General features: G+C 44.6%; 1 long non-coding RNA gene across 1 annotated transcript in view; it reads right to left on the bottom strand.

Annotated features, from left to right (window-relative positions):
• The window catches only part of LOC144501618 (uncharacterized), a 352,330-nt gene that overhangs the window by 61,893 nt on the left and 269,635 nt on the right, over nt 1-20,802 (bottom strand). The gene's annotated exons all lie outside the window — the stretch shown is intronic.

The following is a 20,802-nucleotide window of genomic DNA, read 5'->3' as shown; positions in this document are numbered from 1 at the left end:
TCAGAAACACAAAGGGACTTGGGAGTCATTATTCAAGATTCTCTTAAGGTTAACGTGCAGGTTCATTCAGCAGTTAGGAAGGCAAATGCAATGTTAGCATTCATGTTGAGAGGGCTAGAATACAAGAGCAGAGATGTACTTCTGAGGTTGTATAAGGCTCTGGTCGCACCCCATTTGGAGTATTGTGAGCAGTTATTGGCCCCATATCTATGGAAGGATGTTTTGGCCTTGGAAAGCTCGAGAGGAGGTTCACAAGAATGATCCCTGGAATGAAGAGCTTGCCGTATGAGGAACGGTTGAAGACTCTGGGTCTGTACTCATTGGAGTTTAGAAAGATGAGGGGGGAACTTATTGAATCTTACAGGATACTGCGAGGCCTGGATAGAGTGGACGTGGAGAGGATGTTTCCACTAGTCGGAAAAACTAGAACCAGAGGGCACAACCTCAGGCTAATGGGACGATCCTTTAAAACAGAGATGAGGAGGAATTTCTTCAGCCAGAGAGTGGTGAATCTGTGGAACTATTTGCCACAGAAGGCTGTGGAGGCCAGGTCATTGAGTGTCTATAAGACAGAAATAGATAGGTTCTTGATTAATAAGGGGGTCAGGGCTTTCGGGGAAAAGGCAGGAGAATGGGGATGAGAAAAATATCAGCCATGATTGAATGGCGGAGCAGACTCGATGGGCCGAGTGGCTTAATTCTGCTCCTATGTCTTATGGTCTTAATACAACATTATTTTCAATTCTGAGCTAGTAATTCCAGGAAATATGTGACAATCAGCTTATTTTGTTTCTGGGTGAAGATTATCAGCTGATTTTGTACATCTATGATGTGAAAGACTGCCACTTTTTGACATAGAATCATAGAATCCCTAAAGCGTAAAAGGGGATCATTTGGCCCATTGAGCTTGTACCGACAACAATCCCACCTAGGCGCTATCCCCGTAATCCCACAGGGGTGGCATGGTGGCACAGTGATAAGCAGGGCTGCCTCTCAGCGCCAGGGTTCAATTCCAGCCTCGGGTCACTGTCTGTGTGGAGTTTGCACATTCTCCCCGTGTCTACGTGGGTTTCCTCCAGGTGCTCTGGTTTCCTCCCACACTCCAAAGATGTGCAGGTTAGGTTGATTGGCCATGCTAAATTGACCCCTAGTGTCGGGGATTAGCAGGGTAAATATATGGGGTTACAGGGATAGGGCCTGGCTGGGATTGTTGTCGATGCAGGCTTGATGGGCTGAATGGCTTCCGTCTACACTGTAGAGATTCTATGATTCTATGTCAATAAGTGGCAGTCTTTCACATCATTGATGTACAAAATTAGCTGATAATCTTCACCCAGAAACAAAATAACCTGATTGCCACATATTTCCTGAAATTACTAGCTCAGAATTGAAAATAATATTGTATTGCAGTCCTTTCTGTTTATAGTGGACATCTTGGTGCTGATCTGGCTTGTCCACAGTACATGGCTTATTAGTCTTCCATACAATCTTCCTGACACGAAGGGGCAATTTAGCATGGCCAATTCACCTAAGCTGCACATCTGTTACATAGCCTTTGAGCAGCTCCAATCCCAAAAAGAGTGGATCATAATGTTTTGCAGCTTGAATGGGCTTGCAAATGCCACATGGAGATTTTGGATGAGGCTGCTGTGCTTTTTGAATATTGTTGACCGTTTTCCAGCTTATGAAATATGAACAGCATCACCAAACAACTCAGTGTGTTATGCAACAGCATTACTGATGTTTTTCTTTCGCATGATTGGTGCTAATTTTACTTCTATTTTCACTGAAAAATATGATGAAAGAACTAATGAGCCTGTGAACTTGTCCAGGACAGCAGGCACACATGAAATCCAGAATGTGGTTATTGTTGTACCCGATGCTGAAGGTTGTCATGCAACGTAAGAGATAGGAGGTTTGTAAGTGCAATAGTCACTGGAATTATGTGCCACTAAAACTATTAATGGTACAACAAAAATAAACATGGAATCCATAGCTGTATCTGACTAATTCTTTATTGGTACACATATGTGGCAATTTCTGAGCATACACAGCAGAGGAACTGTATCACCAGTATTATTAGTAATGCAAGAAGAAGAATTTCATTATAATTTGGGTGAGCCTCTATAGAATCTATGAAATAAAAAATTTCCCTGTCCTGATTCTAACAGCTTTGTGAAGCACACTCATACTTTCAGGTTATGGGGAGAGCTCTTGGGATCCATCGTAGAATCATCAAACACTACAGCACAGGAGCAGGCCATTCGGCCCACTGAACCTGCACTGGCTATTTTGAAAAGCAATCCAGTTAGTACTGCTGCCTCACGACGCTAGGGACCTGGATTCAATTCCGACCTCGGGTGACTGTGTGGAGTTTGCACATTCTCCCTGTGTCTGCATGGGTTACCTCCGGGTGCTCCAGTTTCCTCCCACAGTCCAAATATTTTCAGGTTAGGTAGATTAGCCATGGTAACTGCACGGGGTTATGGGGTTTGGGTTGCAGGGGATGGGGTGTGGGCCTGGATAAGATGCTCTTTTAGAGAGTCGGTGCAGACTTGATGGGCCGAATGGCCTCCTTCTGCACTGTAGTGATTCTATGCATTCTAAACACTCTCCTGTTATTTCTCAATATTCATATTAAAATTTCCTCCTTCATGTACTTATCTTTTTTTTTTGAAGGCCACTATTGAATCTATACCCACCATTCTATCAGGCAAGGCATTCTGTGTATATTGCCATTTGGACCATAGAGGGGAATTATTTCTAAATAGTGGTCATCTCTGACGTCTTACTCATATTTGTGTTGTGGAATATTTTAGATTGTTGTGTAAAGGAGGCAGGAGAAAGAGAAAGTCTCTTTTCGCCACTGATCTACAAACATAAAGAATCCTTCACCAATGTCAAATTTACTGCAAGTTGCTCTGATGCACTGATATTCAGTAACTCTGCCCTCCCGCAAGGAGGAGAACCAATGAACATTTGGCTTCTGGGTAACATCCCTTTCCGTTATGGGTAACGATGCTTCTAAAAGACACAACAGCAGCAGCTGAGAATTAAACAATAAAGCAGCAGATTGGTCATCGAGAGGGCCATGAGGGTTTTAAAAAGACTGTTTTGGTTGCTTTCAGAGATTAGAAGGGTTTCGCAATATGTTTCGGATCAGCTCTACTGAAAAACCTACATGCCATGCACAACTTCAAAAAAATCCTCATTGGGATTCTTGGTGAACTGGCCCCGGCTACATTGCAGGCTGGAGAGAAAGGGATGAGGTGGACCGTCACTCTGACCACATAGTGCTGGATTTTACATCCAGCTTGTGGTTCCATGGGCTGATACTGAAGCGGGCATAACATCCATTCTTGCTCAGTCCTGTCAACTGGTCCCACAGGAGAAACAACCTCTCAGAAGCCAGCCTGTCAAGCCCCCTAAGCATCCTATGTGTCTCAATAAGGTCACCTCTCATTCTTCCAAACAATCCCAATCTATTTAAGCTCTCCACCATCTCCTCTCTCATTAACTGATCTTTTGCAAAGTAATGTGTCCATGACAGCTTCATTGGAATCCGTACCAGCCTCCTATGTCAGAGGCAGCCAGGGCCAATCAATGTTGCTTTCTGTTCCATGGAAGCACAGACTGAAGCTCTGGCGACAGCAGGGGAAAAAATGACAGCCTCCTATGTATTGGCTTTCAAACCTTGGCAACCAGGGTGTGAGCTGCAGTCTCTTAGGACCTTTTCAGATATGATTGATGCCATGAACCTAATAAATGGGGATGCAGTTCCCAGTGAACTCGCTGATGGTAACCTGCCTGAAGCTGTGCATCTGGCCTTCCACCTCAGAGCACCATGCAACTGGCACATAAGAGGCAATACCAGACTCCTCAGGATGAAGTTTCAGAAATGAAACGGTGGTCCGTAACTCAACGTCCCTACCGCTTGCAAAATTGCGGCAATGTGGGGCAGGTGGGTGGGCACCGGGAAAGGTGACCCCCCCGCCCCCCCACCTGCAAACCCGCCTGCCTGAGAGTGTAAGATTCTGCCATGAGAACTCAATTTATCAATGAAGCAGTCTCATCATTAACACAGTTCACCTTTGTCATCACTGCCAGAATTCCAATGTACCATCTTCAAGTGAATGACAAAACTGTGATAAGTTCTTCAGTCCAGTGCTCATCCTTAAACACCTCATCACATCAGGCTTCCTTGGTTCTAAACGAGGACGTGAATCATTGGCCAGAATTTTACAGCCCCTTCTGCCCAGCAGGTGTTATGGTCCCACCAAAGTAAATGACAATTTAAATGTTCTGCTGGGGGAGACAGGCCATGGCCAGACCTGGTCATAATCACCTGATTGCAAAAGGCAGCACAAAATATGTACCCGCTTTCCTATATGACTCTGAAATTCATGAATAGCAGAGCATGGCATAAATGCACATTCTTCTTCATTACAAGGAACTCAAAATCATTACAGACCAACCTACCCTCATAGCAAAATTCCTTATGGTGTCTAAATGTGTCACACTTTGTCCTATTCCAATACTGCTCCTACGTGCAACCTGAGGGAAAAGATCATGAGATGGTTGACTGTTCTTATGGTAAAATTCATTGGACTATGTTGGCCCTTCTCTCACGACACCTAGTCCCTGGGAGGATGTTACTGCCGGCATTTCTGAAACTTCATCCTGAGGAGTCTGGTATTGCCTCTTATGTGCCAGTTGCATGGTGCTCTGAGGTGGAAGGCCAGATGCACAGCTTCAGGCAGGTTACCATCAGCGAGTTCACTGGGAACTGCATCCCCATTTATTAGGTTCATGGCATCAATCATATCTGAAAAGGTCCTAAGAGACTGCAGCTCACACCCTGGTTGCCAAGGTTTGAAAGCCAATACATAGGAGGCTGTCATTTTTTCCCCTGCTGTCGCCAGAGCTTCAGTCTGTGCTTCCATGGAACAGAAAGCAACATTGATTGGCCCTGGCTGCCTCTGACATAGGAGGCTGGTACGGATTCCAATGAAGCTGTCATGGACACATTACTTTGCAAAAGATCAAAAACTTCCACATGCCAAGCAAATTCTGACTGAAAACATCTTCAAGCACTTTTCAAAAGTAGTTTCTCAGAATAGTCCCTATTTCTTCATCACCTGCCATGTCTGCAACACCATTCCAGGGTCTGACCACTCCTACACCTTGGACTACATTTGAGGGCCAAGGCTGTATCCTGAATTGTTCCAACTTCCACACTCCAACACTGCCAATCTCAATCACACCTCTCAGTTCTTCCAGCTCACTCTTCAGTTCTCCTGTTCTCCTCCAGTATTCTAAGATGTTGTCCCATCCATTCATTCCATTATTTCCGCAACAGTGCACCAAGCACACTTTAATTTCTTACCTCAACAATCCCACTGTCCCTTGCCCCCCAACCCTCAATGCCCTTTGGATCATAGAATCCTTGAATCCCTAGAGTACAAAAGAGACCATTCGGCCCGTTGAGTCTGCACTGACTCTCTGACAGAGTATCTTACCCAGGCCCTCTGCCCTGCCCTATCCCCGCAACCCCACACACTTACCATGGCTAATCCATCTAAACTGCACATCTTGGGACACTAAGGGATAATGCAGAAAAATGCTGGAAAATCTCAGTAGGTCTGACAGCATCTGTGGAGAGAGAATAGAGCCAACGTTTTGAATCTAGAAAGGGTCGTCTAGACTCGAAACGTTTGCTCGACTCTCACTCCACAGATACTGTCAGACCTGCTGAGATTTTCCAATATTTTTCAGTTTTTGTTTCAGATTTCGGCATCTGCAGAATTTTGTGTTTTTCCAAGGGATAATTTATCATAGCCAATCCACCTAACCTGCACATCTTTGCTTCTAGTGCCTGAAATCCTTCCCTGACTATGCACAACCTTTTGGGTCTTCCAACTTTCATAGAATTTACAATGCAGGAGGTGGCAATTTGGCCCATCGAGCTTGCACTGACAACAATCCCACCCTGGCCCTATTCCTGCAACCCCATGTATTTACCTCGCAATCCCCCTGACACGAACGGGCAATTTACCATGGCCAATCTGCACATCTTTGGAGTGTGGGAGAAAACTGGAGCACCTGGAGGAAACCCACGCAGAAAATGAAAGAATGTGCAAACTCCACGCAGACAGTCACCCAAGGCTGGAATTGAACCCAGGTCGCTGGCGCCGTGAGGCAGCAGGGCTCACCACTTAATTAAAAAAAAAATTCGTTCATGGGACATGGGCATCGCTGGTTGGTCAGCATTTATTGCCCATCCTAGTTTCAACTGAGTGGCTTGCTGGGCCATTTCAGGGGGCAATTGAGAGTCAACCACATTGCTGTGGCTCTGGAGTCACATGTAAGCCAGACCAGTTAAGATGGTAGATTTCCTTCCTTAAAGGACATTAGTGAACCAGTTGGGTTTTTCCGACAATCGAGAATGGCTTCACGGTCATCAGTAGATTTTTAATTCCAGATAATGTTTTATTGAATTCAAATTCCACCATCTGCCATGGCTGATAGGTTTCTCAATCCCATTCTCCTGCCTTTTCCCTGTAACCTTTGATCCCTTTACCAATCAAGAACCTGATTCGAACCTGAGTCCTCAGAACATTAGCTGAGTTTCTGGATTAATAGTCGAATGATAATACCACTGGGCCATTGCCTCCCGTGCCACCGCTCCGATTCTTTCTCCTCAAGTTGTAATTTAAAGTGTGCAATCAACAGATGTTTCACGTCAAGTCTAATGATATACTGAAAAAGCAAAGCTAACCTGGTCAATTTTTTCATTAAAAAACAATATTGGAGGGTTGATTTTCAAAGGTGCTGCTGCAACATCCCAGATTCAATGACAAGCTTTCATTTCTGATGAGGATGAAATTTTCAACAGCATTGTATAGACGGATATTTCCATTGAGGAAGATTTCTCAGTTGCTAAACTTTGTAAGAAAAATAGGTGGAAACTTTATTTTGTCACCTCTCCACGGGAGATTTTTTGGAAATCGTGTACCTCCTTCCCACAAGCTATTTTCAAAGCTATTACCCTTACAAATCACTAAAATATGACAAAATGACTGATATCAAGTTTCTTAAACTAGTCACAAGGGGGATAAATGGGTAGAGCACTGACAGAAACATATTGTTCTACAAAAATGGCTAATGCATTTGCCAAATTATGCTGCTGGTTGAAGGGGATGTGCTATGCAAAATTATCCGGCTTGAGAGGGGCTTGCACCCCAGGGTGACATTCATGGATTATTCATACCTAAAGGTCACATGGCTGTACAGGCTTGATAAACAAGCAATTACTGACTGAGCTTTCTAAGCAGTACTCTACCAGCTACTTTTAAAATCAGGAAAGCAGCCAGCATAATCAAGGCCCCCACGCACCCTGGACATTCTGTCTTCCACTTTCTCCTGTCGGGCAAAAGATACAAAAGTCTGAGGACGCCTAGCAACCGACTCAAAAACAGCTTCTTCCCAGCTGCCATCAGACTTTTCAATGGACCTACCTTATATTAAGTTGATCTTCCTCTACACCCTAGTTGCGACTTTAACACTATATCCTGCATTTAGCCCTTCGTATGAGGAGCGTTTGAGGACTCTGGGTCTGTACTCGATGGAGTGTAGAAGGATGAGGGGGGATCTCGTTGAAACTTACAGAATAGTGAAAGACCTGGAAAGAGTGGACGTGGGGAAGATGTTTCCATTAGTTGGAGAGACTAGGATCTGAGCGCACAGCCTCAGAGTAAAGGGAGTGACCCTTTGGAATCAAGATGATGAAATATTGCTTCAGCCAGAGGTTGGTGAATCTATGGAATCCATTGCCACAGAAGGCTATGGAGGCCTAGTCATTGTCTGTATTTAAGATAGAGATGGATAGGTTCTTGATTGGTAAAGGGATCAAAGGTTACGGGGAAAAGGCAGGAGAATGGGGTTGAGAAACCTATCAGCCACAATTGAATGGTGGAGCAGACCGAATGGCCTAATTTTGCTCCTATATCTTATGGTCTTTCCTTCTCCCCTATGTATTCTATGAATAGTATGTTTTTGTCTGTATAGTGTGCAAGAAACAATACTTTTCACTGTGTCCTGAGGCATGTGACAGTAATAAATCCAATCAATCACATTTCATTTGGTGTTGCTGCTCAACAATCCAGTTTTCCACCTCAAAATATATCATCCGAGTCCTTACTGCTTTAGCGAATACAGCAGGCAGCCAGCTACTCTCCTTCCCCATGAACAATCCCAACAACAGAAACTAAAATTGAGGGCTGGATTCAATGTAGGGAGCAGTGGTCACACAATTAGGTGTGGGGGTGCAACCCAACTTTAATGGCAGCAGAACCCAGAGCCACATTTTGTCATTGGCAGTCAATTTTTGTTATACAATTTTTGTTATACACTTTGGAGGAAATAATAACAAATGGGATTACTATCTCAATGGAAACAAATTAAAACATGCTACCGTGCAAAGGGACCTGGGGGTCCTTGTGCATGAGACGCAAAAGCCCAGTCTGCAGGTACGACAGGTGGTCAAGAAGGCAAATGGGATGTTGGCCTATATTGCGAGGGGGATAGAATATAAAAGCAGGGATGTCTTGATGCACCTGTACAGGGCATTGGTGAGGCCGCAGCTGGAATACTGTGTGCAGTATTGGTCCCCTTATATGAGGAAGGATATATTGGCATTGGAGGGAGTGCAGAGAAGGTTCACCAGGTTGATACCGGAGATGAGGGGTTTGGATTATGAGGAGAGGCTGAGGAGATTGGGTTTGTACTCGTTGGAGTTTAGAAGGATGAGGGGGGATCTTATGGAGACTTATAAGATAATGCGGGGGCTGGATAGGGTGGAGGCGGAGAGATTCTTTTCACTTAGTAAGGAAGTTAAAACTAGAGGACACAGCCTCAAAATAAAGGGGGGTCGGTTTAAGACAGAGTTGAGGAGGAACTTCTTCTCCCAGAGGGTGGTGAATCTCTGGAATTCTCTGCCCACTGAGGTGGTGGAGGCTACCTCGCTGAATATGTTTAAAGCGCGGATGGATGGATTCCTGAGCGGTAAGGGAATTAAGGGTTATGGGGATCAGGCGGGTAAGTGGTACTGATCCACGTCAGATCAGCCATGATCTTATTGAATGGCGGGGCAGGCTCGAGGGGCTAGATGGCCTACTCCTGCTCCTATTTCTTATGTTCTTATGTTCTTAATTACTGCTTGCATCTGGGCTGCCATCTTTATTAAGGATAGCTCAAGAGCTGTTGGCCCAATCAGAGCGTCGATAGGTCAACAGTGCCACTGCTGGGGTTTCATCTGCAGAAAGGGTGCAATGGCGGCCAAGCACCTTCAATGTAAGGTACATGTGTCTGGGGGTGCCGGGAGCAATCAAGGAGGCTACTGCAAGGAGGATGGGGTTGGTTGTGGGCAGCCAGTGCTGCTGGTACCAGGCTGGCCATTGATACCAGGACGTCGCTTTTGGGCCAAAGGAAGTCCAAAAATGAGCAGCCCCTTCCACACCCTCCAAAGCCCACTGGGAGACCATCAGGGTTTACCATGGATGTTCCGCCAAGGCAGGGGAACACAGTGGTCAGCACTGCTGCCTCACAGTGCCAGGGACCCGAGTTCAATACTGGCCTTGGGTGACTGTGTGGACATTGCATGTTCTCCCCGTGTCTGCGTGGGTTTCCTTCAGATGCTCCGGTTTCCTCCCACACTCCAAAGATGTGTGGGTTAGTTGATTGGCCATGCTAAACTGCTCCTTAGTGTCAGGGGGACCAGCAGGCTAAATACGTGGGGTATGGGGATAGGGTTTGGGTGAGATTGTTGTTGGTGCAGTCTTGATGGGCACAATGGCCTCCTCTGTACTATCGGGATGCTATGATTCTATGTGGTGGTGGAGGAGGTATTGGGGGGTGGGGGGGCGGTGTGTGGGTGGTGGTGGGGAAGCTGCAGAGATATGGTTGGCCACACTGACCACTGGTAGTAGAGGTGGGAAGGGGCCCTTAATTGGCCACTTACGTTGGTCAAAAGAGCTCTGGGTGGGCGGATGACGATGCTGACGTAGCAAGGTAGCGAGAAGATGACAGGCACACCAGCTGCTGCCTTCCCACGCCATTTTGCCAGCTATTCCACCTCTCAGCCCATCGCCAAAGGCTGGTAAAATTTAGCAATGAGGTTTCCTACCTGAGCGGGATTTTCTAATGTTGTGAGCACATCAAATTGGACAGATCCTTGAAATCCTTCCTGAAGCTGCGAACAATTTCTTGACCAATATGTAGTTTAAAGCACAATCATCACTGCTGAAAAACTCCCTAGTTATTGTAATCTTGCAAAATATGTTGGGAGAATAAATATTGGGAGTTTGCTGTGAAAATGGATGGTTGGAATTCATGTATAATTTTACTCTGTCCAGGGGGTAGATTTTTCTTTCATTCTTCAGATGTGGGGCATTGCTGTCAAGGCTAGAATTTCTTGCTCACTCTGAGGAGGTAGTGCCGGAGTACAGTTAAGAGTCAATCATGTAGGCTTGGGACTGATGTCAAGTACATATCAAGAGTGTAAAAGGACGGCAACTTTTCTCCCCTAAAGATATTTGATTTTTACACCAATCCAATAGTCTTTTATTATGAAAACATGTTTTAATTTCCAGATTTATTTAAGCGAATTCAAATTCTCAAACTGACACTGTGACGATCTTGATTATTAGTCACAACCTCTGAATTACTGGTCCTATAATGTAAACACTACACTGGTGTGCAGTTACTGTGGTCATAGCTTGAAGATGAGGCTGATGCTGTCTTTCATAACATCATGCCACTTGAGACTGAGCAGATTTTAGTTTGGTTACATCACGTGATAGCATAACCTCAGGATGACATTGGGCATTCCTATCCTGTTGTGTGATGAACAATGTTACTATCAAGCACTGAAAAATCCAAACAACAAATGGCCAAATTGAAGGGGGAAAGGGAGGAAACGATACTGGATAATAATGTTCAGATGCTGGACTGGATGAAGATTAACTATGGGGTGATTTTGTGCCCGCATTTGCCATGAACGTAAACAGTGAAATGAGCGCAAAATCTCACACAACAATCAGAAAATGAGATCCTCGCTGGCAAGATCTCATCTTGTGGTTTAGTTCGCCCTCACTGGTGACATAACAAGCGGGAACCTCATTTAACTGCATTTTAATATAATTAGCTGGTTGCACCACCATGTTTCTCCCATACTTAGAATTCCCCCTTGCCGATGTGACGTCACGTCGGCCAGGTTTCCAACTGCTTTTTAAAAACATGAAGCAATCAAGAGGAACTTGCTGGGGGTGCACAGGTAAGTGCAACCTCACCTCCATAGCTAATGCCCTCCATACCAGGCAACATCCTGGTAAATCTTTTCTGTACCCTCTCCAAAGCCTCCACATCCTTCTGGTAGTGTGGCGACCAGAATTGAACACTATATTCCAAGTGCAAGTGCAGTGCCAGGGCGGGCCCTCTGGAGAGCTCCATTGGGGGTGTTTGGGAAACACTCTCCAGGGAAAGAGGGACATGTCCAGGCAGTGTCCTGGCAATCTGGTCGTGCGAGGGTGATACCCTCAAGGAGCAAAGGACAAAGGACAAAGAACAAAGAAAATTACAGCACAGGAACAGGCCCTTCACCCTCCAAGCCTGCACCGACCATGCTGCCCGACTAAACTAAAACCCCCTACCCTTCCATGGACCATATCCCTCTATTCCCATCCTATTCATGTATTTGTCAAGACGCCCCTTAAAAGTCACTACTGTATCCGCTTCCACTACCTCCTCCAGCAACGAATTACACTACTCTCGGTGTAAAAAATCTGCCTCGTACATCTCCTTTAAACCTTGTCCCTCGCACCTTAAACCTGTGCCCCCTAGTAATTGACTCTTCCACCCTGGGAAAAAGCTTCTGACTATCCACTCTGTCCATGCCTCTCATAATTTTGTAGACTTCTATCAGGTCGCCCCTCAACCTCCGTCGTTCCAGTGAGAAAAAACCAAGTTTCTCCAACCTCGCCTCATAGCTAAAGCCCTCCATACCAGGCAACATCCTGGTAAATCTTTTCCAAGTGCCTCCACATCCTTCTGGTAGCGTGGCGACCAGAATTGAACACTACATTCCAAGTGCAAGTGCTGTGCCAGGGCGGGCCCTCTGGAGAGCTCCATTGGGGGTGTTTCCCCTTATGTGGGGCAGGGTGGGGGGAGGGGGGGTGGAGATTGCCCTGATGCTTGTTGGAGGATCCCTGTTTCCGTGAGTTGCTCAAGTGCATGTGGGTGGGAGCAGTTCCCCATATCTATTGGGGGGGGGGGGGGGGGGGTGAGATTGGGGGGAGCCCTGCCAACATGAAAGCAAAGACAACGCTTCCAGATTTTTTGTGCACAGAGAGCCACAAAATCTGGAGAGAAAACTCAGCAGTGCAGCTGGAGAGCTGCATGCCGGCTTTCTGGAGAGCTGCATGCCTCGGCCAGCACTCTGTGCACAGAGTGGAAAATTCTGCCCATTCAGTAGAAAGAAAACTTGTATTCATTTTACAGTTCACCACTTCTGTCAGCAGTTTCTGGAGGCACAATAATTTGATATGTATATATCACATTACGCAAAGTAAATTCAGCAGCTTGCTGAATTTATACACACACCAAGATCCCATTAACACCAAAATGATGAGTGACCAATTAATTTAATTTTGGTATTTGAAGAAAGAATGTTGTGCAAAGAACAACGGCAACTCCAACAATGCACCACTGCTTTCTCCACCATTGCTAAGTTAAATTAGTTGCTGATATCCCGACACATACTCATAAGCTTCTGACGCAAATATGAGAATGCTACCATCTGAGTTAAGCTAACATACAGGCAGTTGATTAAGAACATTTTTAGTTGGATGGTTTCCCAGACCTCGGTGAGCCATCTGCTGTAGAAAAAAAACAGCAAACCAATTTAATGACTGATGTTGATCTAATACATTTAACATTGACCCAAACAATTAACAAAGCAAAGAAAATGCGCAACTATATTGTCACACCAGATTATCATAAGTGTGAGGCCATCACAATACTCCATAACAAGCCACAGCTTGAATACCTCATCTATGTTATTCAGGTGTCTGGGACTGTAAGGTCTAATATGGGACTAGGGAACCAGGTATCACCCACATTATGTTGTAGAGAGTCACATGGGAATAATAGTATAGTGGTGAATCCGGTAGAAAGTTGCCATGAAGATAGCACCTTGTCAGGACTGTGCCCTCAATATATGTATAGAGCTACGTGTTATTAATTAGCAAGTTATTGTTCAACCACATAAGTCACAAGACCTCTTCATGGGACAGCATACAACATTATACCATCATCCAATCTGGTTACTGAGATGCAAGGGAAACATCTAAGTTCTGAAATAAGGCTGCAAAGGACCACAAAGCCGATCCCTTGTCTCACAGAATAGAGTGTGAAGGAAAATCTTGGATTCTTTGCACTTGGAAACAAGTAAATGGGAGAGAAGGTCTACCTTGACAGAGATATATAAGACACCAAATTAAGCTAAAGTTTAATATAGAAAACTAGAAAAGTCAAACTGCATAATCACGGATACAAATTGGATAAAGGCATATCCCAGGACAGAGGTCAGGCAGCATTTTTACACAGAAATAACGATTAATATCTTGAGTTACGATATGTTTTGTTATGGAAGTGGGAGTTAAATACTGTGCAGGAGGGATATGTGAGTTAACGTAGAAAGATGGAAAGAGTGGAATTCGATTGGAATGTATCTTTGTCAACTTACATTTAATTAATGTATTATTGGAAATTAAATTAAATTTTCCTGAATTATCATACTTGATGTTGTTAGTATTTTACGATACAATATGTCCCACCTGTCTTTCAAACAGAAGGTTGTTTCCTCACCATTCCTATAAAGAAAGTCATCCTGAAAGCCTTAATTCCAGTTATTATGCTAAAATGTTCATGTCGGTATTTCGAAAATGCTTATTAAAAGAACCAGGCCCTCTTTTATTGCACACAGCCAGCATCAGTCACACACAATGGAATGAACTTGATCCCTAATTATACTTCCAGGAAACCTGAACAAGCTGGAAAGACCTAAACTACAAACCATTTACTGCACTACTGGGGATTCAGAATGGAATTATTTTAGTAGGCAGCTTTAGCACTCAATATTAACTTCCAGTGCAACAGAAGTATTTTATTTTATTTTACGTGAACACAGCAATGTATAGAATTTCAGAACTGCGTTCTCAAGAGAAATATTTGAGAAAAGAAGGGATAAATCAAACAGAAAGCTGGAACGCCACTGCAGAAAGTAATCTGAATTGTTTGTGAAACAATCAATACTACAAATCACGTTATGAAAGAATAAACAGAACTGATTTAAAATAAAACTTCACAAGGTTTGGACAAGTGAGTGTCTAGAAGCCGTGTCAGCCTGTGTATGAATGGCAATTTCTTCTTTAATGCGCTGTGTGAAACAAATTAACCGTTCACACGTTTACTCTGTGCAACTAAAAATGTTTTCAAGTTCTTCTCCCTGTCCAGTCCTGCATGTTGAACTGGTTCTCGAGTCTTTGCTAATTCGGTTGGGGATGGCATGGTGGCACAGTGGTTAACACTGCTGCCTCACAGCTTCAGGGAGCCGGGTTCAATTCTGGCCTCGTGTCAGTGTGTGTGTGGAGTTTGCACGTTCTCCCCGTGCCTGCGTGGGTTTCCTCCGGGTGCTTCGGTTTCCTCCCACAGTCCAAAGATGTGCGGGTTAGGTGGATTGGCCATGCTAAATTGACCCTAGTGTCAGGGGGATTAGCAGGGTAAATGTGTGGGGTTACGAGAATAGGGCCTGGGTGGGTTTGTGGTGTAGACTCGATGGGCCAAATGGTCTCCTTCTGCACTGTAGGCATTCAATGATTCTATTCTACGATTCCACAATAACTGGTAGGAGATATGGAAGAGAAGCTTGCACCAACAACCGCAGCTTTTAAGAGTTAATTTTGTTTTAATTGGGCCTTCAATCAGGCTGCATTTTATTAGCACCTAGCCAACCATTATCAAAATCAGAGCTGTGGAATCAGCATCATTTATATGATGGGGTGAGCAGTCAATCCATCAAGGGTCTGGCGTTAGGATTGTAATTTATTTATAAGTAGCTTTGAAGGTAAATGGTCACCTTATCGGGTAAGATATTGGCAGGTTTACAAAGCCTGATAATACTCTCAATGTCATTTTCAATATTTAGAAAAGCTGTTTGAAATTTAAAATGTAGGTGGCAAGGTCAATGACTGATACAATAAGAGCAGTTTCCTGTTAATAACTAACAAAGTGGAATTGGTGTTGAACTAGGTGATAAAGAGGAGACTCCAGGATACTTGCCATTTTGTTCTGGACTTCCCAAAGAAGCTTATTTATTAGTGTCACAAGTACTCTACATTAACACTGCAATGAAGCTACTGTGAAAATCCTCTGGTCGCCACACTTCGGCGCCTGAACAGGTACACTGAGGGAGAATTTAGCATGGCCAATCCACCTAACCAGCACATCTTTTTGGACTGTGGGAGGAAACCGGAGCACCCGGAGGAAACCCACACAGACGCGGGAAGAATGTGCAAACTTCGCACAGACAGTGACCCAAGCCAGGAATTGAACCGAGCCCCTGGCATTGTGAGGGAGCAGCGTTAACCGCTGTGCCACCATGCTGCCCCGGCACCAAATCCTAACCACTAGACCACCTGGGAAGATGCAGGAGCAGCTAATAGTTACTACTCCTGACAGTGCCAACCCCATTGGTGAATGTTGGTTGAGGTGTGCAGCAAATGTTGCAGCTCCGTTGTCTGGATGTCTGCAGACCCATATCCAGATCTGTACAGCCACTGCCAGTTCGGCATGTCTCTGTCAGTTGGAGGAAACTGGCACACACATGCATTTTGCCTCGCGCTACACCTTATCTGCTCCCTCCACTATTCCATCCATCAAACCTTTACAAAATACACAAGTAAACGGATACAAAAACAAACTTTTGTGGTTGCTGGAAATCTGAAATAAAACTGGAAATGAATGCTGGAAATGCTCAACAGATCAGGCAACATCCTGAAGAGAGGAACAGAACATTTCAGGCCAAAGACATCCCATCAGAACTTTGTGTTTCAATGTTAACCCTGTTTCTCTCTCCACAGATGCTATCTGACTGACAGAGCATATTTTTATTCAGTGAACAGATTCCTTTTTTTTATTCCTTCGTGGGACATGGGTGTTGCTGACTGGCCAGCATTTATTGTCCATCCCTAGTTGCTCTTGGAGGGCAGTTGAGAGTCAACCACATTGCTGTGGCTCTGGAGTCACATGTAGGCCAGACTGGGTAAGGACGATTTCCTCCCCGAAAGGACATTAGTGAACCAGATGGGTTTTTCCGACAATGGTTCCATGGTCATCAGAAGATTCTTAATTCCAGATATTTTTAATTGAATTCAAATTCCACCAGCCGGATTTGAACCTGGGTCCCCAGAACATTAGCTGAATTTCTGGATTAATAGTCTAATGATAATACCACTAAGTCATCACCTCCCCTGAGGATCCCCTGTCCAAATATCATGCATCTACCAGGAAATGACAGTACCAGAACACGTGATATTAACTTCCAGACTACACAAGTGGAAAAAGGAGAAAAATTAAAAAAAAAACACAAGGAAAAAGATGTAAAAGTAACCTTAAATTTCTGCTTTGATTCATATTATAGTGCAGTTCCATCAAAGCCCACCCAAGCACCCCTGCTAAATGATGGAGCTTTATACGTGCATCTTTCTGGAGAATTATGTGGATGTCAAAATTACTTAATCATGAGCTGGACACCCTACTTATTAATAGATGCAAAACAAGGGCAAGAGAGTTACTTCAGGTTAGATGTATTAACCCTGGAGTCAAAACCAACTTTACAATTTGCAAAGTGATCTGGCCAAACAGCACCAATTAAACACTGATTGACCTCAGGGTGTATCTATCTATAGAAATGAGACTCTGCTCTTCAGGGACAGGCCAGCTTAAATATGGGTCTATTGTGCCAACGGAATGATATATTGTGCATCATGTGGGATAATCTTCTTGTCCAAAGCAGTGCATTTGCTGATCAGTGCTCCAGAAAATCTCCTAGCAATGTGATAAAAATAGGTTGCCCATGTGATGTTTGTCACAGCTCAGACACCAAACCTCTTGATTGGCCCGCATGATGTTCGAATGAAGCTGCTAGGGTGAGGAACACCCAACTCAAACATGGGAAAAGTGGCTGAAAAAATTGACACTAAGAAAATACTCAGAAGGTAAAGGAACTACAAATCGAGGAAGATCAGTACGTAAAATGTGGCTACAGAGAAAAGCAAACAAAATATTCAGAATCTTTTGGAAAATCCTTTTAGCAGCAACCTTTTGCCTTCTCAGTGTTAGAATGTAACCGGTGACAGCTTTGTATCGGATGTAATGTGACCAATAATAACAAGCTGCAAGGGTCAGCTGACCCAGTAAACCATGGAACTAATGACAGAACGATATGATGGTCAGCTCACCAGCTGACTCACTAGAAATAAGAACATTTTGGGAATTGTGGGGAGCTTGGATTGGCCCAGGGTGAGGCCCCAAGTTGGAATTATGAAGTTTCTTTATTAAACCCTTTCTTTGATTTATAAGTTGGAGTAAGTTTTATTGTCTGCATTTGAAGAGTTCCTTCTGAAGAGACACTCAGCAACGAGATATCTAATACTTCCAACATTACGGACATAAAAGTGATGTATTATGCAATAACATCTTTATAAAGCAACATTTATCTGATTTTTTGAATATGCTATCAGATCAGCTAATATATATTAAAATGTTCCATTCAGCACATTATTCTGTCAAACTTTAGCATCAAATTTGTATCTCATTTGGAGATAATTGACTCAAACTTCATAAAAAGTAACACGTCACAATTAAATAGTTTTATCATGTGCCAAACAGCAAGAAGCAAATAGGAATGAAAAGCATCCGAGTTGGAAAAGAAACTACAAGTTAAAAAATGACCTGTCTCAGAGTAATGACTGTGAGAAAGAGGCTGAACAACCAGTTAATTTTACACAGCTTTTCAAATTCTTTTTTGTTGCTAATCTGCTTCTCCATCAAGCTGTAATTTTAATTCTGAAAGGCTTGGAAGATAATAGTAAGAAAAAAGAACTTTCATTCATACGTTCACGACTTCAAGACATCCAAAAGAGCTGAATCCCAACGATGAGGTGAGAGTGACAGCCCCTGACATCAAGGCCTCATTCGACCAAGTGTGGCATCAAGGAGCCCTAACGAAACTGGAATCAATGGGTATCTGCTGGTTGGAGTAGCACCTGGCACATAGGAAGATGCTTGTGGTTTTGAAGGGTCAGTCATCTCAGCTCCAGGACATCTCTGCAGGAGTCCATCAGGGTAGTGTCCTAGGTCTAACCATCATTGTTTCATCAATGACCTTCCCTCCATCATAAGGTCAGATATGTGGATGTTCACCGATGATTGCACAATGTTCAGCACCATTCGCGACTCCTCAGATACTGAAGCAGTCCATGTTCAAATGCAACAAGTCTGGACAATATCCAGGCTTGGACTGACAAGTGCCAAGTAACATTCGTGCCATACAAATGCCATGCAATGACCACCACCCCTTGACATTCAATGGTGTTACCATTACTGAATCCCCCGTCAACATCTTTGGGGTTACCACTGACCAGAAACTCAACTGGACTCACCACATAAACACAGTGGTTACAAGAGCAAGTCAGAGGCTAGGAATACTACAGCGAGTAACTCACCTCCTGACTCTCCAAAACCTGTCCACCATCTACAAGGCACAAGTCAGGAGTATGGTGGAAAACTCCCCAATTGCCTGAATGGGTGCAGCTCCAACAACACTCAAGAAGCTTGACACCAGGACAAAGCAGCCCGCTTGATTGGCACCACATCCACAAACATCCATTCCCTCCTCCACCGACGCTCAGTAGCAGCAGTGTGTACTATCTACAAGATGCACTACAGCAATTCACCAAAGATCCTTAGACAGCACCTTCCAAACCTACAAACACTTCCACCTGGAAGGACAAGAGCAGCAGATACATGGGAACACCACCACCTGCAGGTTCCCCTACAAGCCACTCGCCATCCTCATTTGAAAACATATCGCTGTTCCTTTGTAATCACTGGGACAAAATCCTGGAATTCCCTCCCTAATGGCATTGTGGGTCAACCCACAGAACATGGATGGCAACGATTCAAAAAGGCAGTTCATCATCACCTTCTCAAGGGCAACGAGGGATGGGCAATAAATGGTGGCCAGCCAGCGATGCCCATGTCCCACAAATGATTTTTAAAAAAGCACCTCATGGCCAATTAATGACTTTTTTAAAGCATAATCACTGGTATCCCAACCTAAACAGGCAGACAGGACTTTGGTTTAACATCTTAACTGAAAGATGACACCTCCAAGAGAATAGCACTCCCTCGGCACTGCCCACCGGGCACCCTACACTGAGGTGTCAGCCACGGTACAGTGTGTAAATCTTGCAGTGTGGCTGGAGCCTGGTGATAGCATGGAGTTGGGAACTGGAAAGCAATGACTGCTGAGCAGTGGAGCGGAAGTGCCATTGCCATTTCCAGCTCTGGGTCTTTTCAGTGGGATGTAAGGGGGGGGTGCGGATCAGCTGCTGTTTAGAAGTTGCAGCCACCATTCTGGGAATGAGGATTTCAGAGCTTCTGCAATTTGTAGCAAAGTGACCAAAGGTGAGTGAAAATGGCATCACCTCCTTTACCATTATGGTGAAATGCTGTGGCCTGAGTGAAATCAGTGTATACTGAAGTGATTAATGACAATGCTGCGATCAAGGCCCAGGAGAGGGGCGCACAGTGCCTTTGTGGGCCCCTGCTCGGACAGTACAGTCCCCTCTCTCAAATGGCCGCCTGTTCGCCTCAACACGTTTGCAGACAAGTGTGCAGTGGGCACTCCGCTCTGTGCAGAGTTCTGCAGGAGAAATGGTTATTGGAGGACGAGCCTGTGCTGCCACTGTTTTATAGCCAGGGTGCATTCTGGGTGATGTGATCCACTCCCCCCCCCCGCCCGGCTGCACCTCACCCTCCCACTCCTCTTCAGTGCCAAAATCTCCAAATGTCCTGAGCTACTCCCTCCCAAAGAAACAATCCACACACCAAGCCAGGAGAGGAGGAAATCCCCGACTGAAAGGCAACCCGCTTCCGACTCCCACTTTTGTGTGAATTCTGGTGAGGCCAGCTTGGAGTGTGCACCGTCTGAATGAATGCAATGTCTTCATAAGTTTAAACTACCTCCTTAGCTTGGCTCCAGTCCCAACCCCTTCCCTGGTGACAAGCACTGGGGCCTCCACTGTCTCTCCTTAGCTTTGCTTCCTGAACAAAAAGGTAAAAGAGGTTTTTGTTGGCCTTGCTGCTTGACACTTTTTAAGGTCATTTATTGCTAGTGTTGTGCCAAACAAGATCTCAGGCAGCTGTTGCTGGGTTTCTTCCTGGAGAATAGTGACAGACTCAGAAAAAATCTGATGGCTGGGCTAGAAAATGGTGTTATCTTTTCTCCAATGGAAACAGAAAGTGTTGGCAATGCTTAGCACGCATGGTGGCTTCTGTGCAGAGAGAAACATATATCTATGATCCTGTGTCAGAACTAGCAAAGATAGTGGACTAAAGCATTGCCTCGGTTCCTCTCTCCACAGATGCTGCATGCCTTGTTGAGTATTTCCAGAATAATCT

Source organism: Mustelus asterias, chromosome 12 (assembly GCF_964213995.1).
Source record: "Mustelus asterias chromosome 12, sMusAst1.hap1.1, whole genome shotgun sequence".
Taxonomy (NCBI): Eukaryota; Metazoa; Chordata; class Chondrichthyes; order Carcharhiniformes; family Triakidae; genus Mustelus; species Mustelus asterias.
This window is presented reverse-complemented; position numbering and strand designations above follow the sequence as displayed.